This window comes from Ictalurus punctatus, chromosome 10 (genome assembly GCF_001660625.3).
Source record: "Ictalurus punctatus breed USDA103 chromosome 10, Coco_2.0, whole genome shotgun sequence".
In the NCBI taxonomy this organism is placed as follows: domain Eukaryota; kingdom Metazoa; phylum Chordata; class Actinopteri; order Siluriformes; family Ictaluridae; genus Ictalurus; species Ictalurus punctatus.
Genome location: NC_030425.2, coordinates 22,700,242 through 22,704,148, shown reverse-complemented (window position 1 = coordinate 22,704,148; position 3,907 = coordinate 22,700,242). Strand labels below are relative to the sequence as shown.

Genomic DNA, 3,907 nt, shown 5'->3' with positions numbered 1-3,907 from the left:
TGACATAACTAAGCCCCAGAGCAAAACCCGGCAAATAATGACAGCTTATGTAATGCCCAGACAGTCCTGCGTCTCTCTCTTTCTGTCTCCTTCTGACATCAAGTACTGTCATGCCATACTTTATTGCCCCTCACTGCTTGTTTAGGAGGATGGACTATTCAGCAAGATGGCACGGCATATCTTCTTGGAAAACAGTGAAAGGCTTAGAGAAGTAAACCGATTCACTTATTACTTTTTTTCTATTCACGTCCACATGTCAACGTTGCTCAAGACTCTAAACTCTGAGGACAGAAGACATGTTCCAATAATACATTTTCATATTACAATAATTGTCTATCCTGACTTTGTGATTGTTACCGCATTATCACATTATTCCTGATAGTTTTCCAATAACAGCACATTATTGGAAGTGTTTTATTCCTATTATACCACAGCCATTTCCTCACAATTACAACATTAATCTTTATTAAATATTAATTCATAACATTTATAGTTACATTCAGTTTTGTGGAACATCCAAGAAACAAGCTAGTTCCAATATAACAGACATGAATAACTGTTTTGGGAGGGTACGGTGGCACCTCCACGGTTGGGGGTTTGATTCCTACTTCCATCCTGTTTGCACGGAGCTTCCATGTTCTCCACGTGCTTCGGGGGTTTAATCTGGGTACTCTGGTTTCCTCCCCCAGTCCAAAGACATGCACTGTAGGCTGATTGGCATTTCCAAATTGTCCGTAGTGTGTGATTGGGTGTGTGATTGGGCACTGCGATGGGTTGGCATCCCGTCCAGGGTGTCCTCCGCCTTGAGCCCTGACTTCCCTGGGATAGACTCCAGGCTCCCCACAACCCTGTGTAGGATAAGCAGTACAGAAAATGGATGGACGGATGGAACTACAGTACTGTGCAAAAGTTTTAGGCACTTGCAAAGAAATTCTGTAGAGCAAATATGCCTTCAAAATAATGAAATTAAATGTTTCAACATAATAAAAAAGAGCCATAAAGAACAGAAAGCAGTAGTAAATGAAACAAAGTCAATATTTGATGTGACAAATAAATAAATAAAAATAGCATAAAAATTAAAAATCTTTGGTACAATTTGTACGGTTTTATAAGGAAATGAGCTGTAAGTTTTACTGAGTGTCTTGCAGAACCAGACAGTTCTTCTGGAGACTTTCTGACTGTCGCACTCGCTTCTTATTTTTGCAGCAAAACCCAGCAGCCTTCATTGTGTTCATTGTCTGAAAAGTGTTCTCTTATGTAATAAGCTGTTTTCTTCACTGACATGCAAACATTTTTCTGTAACATTTACTTGTGTGCTAGAAAACTAATGTTTGGGAATCTAAAATGTTTTTTGTACTGATTCAATAATGAAGTCATAAAATAAAAAATCTATAGCAAATTTTGTATTTAAAAAAAGAGGGTGCCCAAAATTTTGCACAGTACTGTAGGTGTTCCCTGTTTAGACTTAAAAAATGTAGCATGTTATGTTAGCAAGGAACTTGAAAGTACACCGTCCTTTGTCGTGAAGAACACCAGCTCCTTTTGAAACTCTCTTTTTTTAATGCTCACTGTTATCTTAGTTTGAAGTTTGTCTCTCTCTGTCTTGCTCTTTGTGGTTTGGATGACATACTTGTAAAAACAAGCCCCCCCTTTATGAGTACTTGTGTTAAGAAAACCTCTACGATACATCACTCATGAATCAACTTCTCGTTTCCAAGCATCTGGAGCCGTTTCCTGGTTTCCTCTTGCTCTTGTCAATGGGCCCAGATGAAGCTCCGCCTGTGATGTCGTACGTTGTGACTGCAGCACATTTCCCTCGCTCTTTATCAGGTCTGACACTGATAACAGATGGAAAGATTCTTACAATGTTCTTTCTCTCATCCAACAAGCATTTGCATGTATTATCGTTGTTTCCTCATCCTTTTCATCATAATCCGCAGCGTGACCAGAACTGGCCTTCAGTTTTAGCGTTGAAACTTGCATAACCTGAACAAGAGCTAATTGAGTTCTCATATTACACATGGGAGAATGCAATGGGGACTTGCAGTAAGGGTGCAAATTTGCAGCTCTTTCTTTCGTGCTTTGTAAACACTGTAGATGTCAATGCCATAGCTTACTAACATGTTCGAGGTCTCGCAGGACACAAGCTGGTAGTGAGTATGTCTCAAGGTGCTTACACAGGTACTTACACTCAGGTTGTGGCATAGTGAAGGACATCTGAGTGGCAGCCTGTGAGAAAGGAGACCTGGATAAACCGAGAAGAAAGCCAGTTGGGCCTGTCAGTCTGCCGGCTTCTTCTTCAGCAGTAGCCACCTGGCCGTGTCAGTGCTATCTAACCCTCTCAGCGCATTCTGCTTTATCTGTAAAGCTCTGCGTGTGGCTCCAAAGTCCACTCAGTGTCTTTAGTTGATCAGTTATCAAACATGACCACAAGCTTTAACTCAGCTGATACATACGATCCAAGAATACATTATTTAAAAGCAAATTTAAATACGAAATTCAAACACACACAAAATGTTCCATTTGCCCACCGTTAGCGAATTTGTTTTTACATTAATGTGACGCCATACATTTAAGTCAAAATTGCACAGTGTTAGTGGACTGATATTGATTCAGTTATTACGTTATGAACTTATATGACATTATTATGCCACAGTGTTGTTGAATTCTTGATGTTGATTGGTCTGAAGTTGTTGAGTAATTGTCTATATGACTGCATGGCTCTGACAGTTGTACCATAAGTCTAATAATAATAAACTGATTTAAATATAAATAAATGAAATAAAATAAAACAAGAGAGAAAGACCTATAAGCATTCACATGGCGAAGCTTTCTGTAAGGAGACATTTAACGTTTAAGAAAGGAGTCTCCAGCATTTGTAACACTTTGTAACAATCAGAGGAAAAGTCTTATAGGTCATTCAACATTAAATGTAACTCTAAATGGATAAAAAAAAAAATACATTGTAATTTAAACAAGTAAAAAAACAATGGAAACATGGGCAGATTCCTGTGGTATAAGAGCAGTAAGACACTTCAGGATGTACTGTTATTCAAGTGGCTGCGTCACACCACCCCGTCATAGATTGTTTTGGGTTTTTTCCTCCTATAACAGCACATCTCAATTTATTTTATACTTTAATATGTAATCTCCCTGGAACTATTGGCAGGTCCAGAATTTTGTAACTACATACACACCTCTCCTACTGGTCTCACTGTAGTTACTGAATAAGTCATAGCAGTTACTGATTAATATAATATAACTGAATAATAAGCATTTAATAAGTTTAAGGGGTTAATAATATGAAGAACAGTAGTTTGTTGTTTATGAAGAATGAAGAAGTGAAGAATGGCGTCTGAAAAGCAGAACAAATTTGGAGTTACTGATGAAATAAAAACCGGTTTCAGACCCTACTGTAATCCTCTTTACAATAACTATTGGAGTTTTCTCTGTCAGCCATTATCTAATGCTCTTTCACACACACACACACACACACACACACACACACACACACACACACATGTGCGCGCACAAACAGGCAAGAATGGGGAGCAGAGTACACTAGGTGCCCTTGACGAGACAGATAAGCTCGAGTAATATGATTACACATCCTGCATTGTGCAAGCCGTGACTCACGGCTCTACTTACAGCCGTGACGAGGTCAGTCTGCCCAGGGTGAACAGATTGCTGTTTGCGGGTCAGAGAGTGTGTGTGTGTGTGTGTGTTTGTGTGCTGTGTGTGTGTGGGTGGGTACGTGTACGTGCGGATGTGTAACAGGGTGGGTGTGCTTAGCATACAGGAGATGACCTTTCGTCACAGAGTTATGCTGAACTAGCGGGAAAGCACTTGCAAACAAACAGAACAGGTTTGCATTTCCATTACTAGGCAAAAACAAAAATTACAGTAA

At 39.4% G+C, this 3,907-nt stretch overlaps 1 long non-coding RNA gene across 1 annotated transcript; it reads right to left on the bottom strand.

Moving 5' to 3' along the window:
• Positions 1 to 448: 448 nt before the first annotated feature.
• Positions 449 to 3,341, bottom strand: LOC128633712 (uncharacterized). The gene is made up of 2 exons (XR_008397099.1): positions 2,190 to 3,341; positions 449 to 848 (listed from the first exon to the last, which is right to left on the bottom strand). It is a non-coding gene; the product is annotated as an uncharacterized LOC128633712 (long non-coding RNA).
• Positions 3,342 to 3,907: the final 566 nt, after the last annotated feature.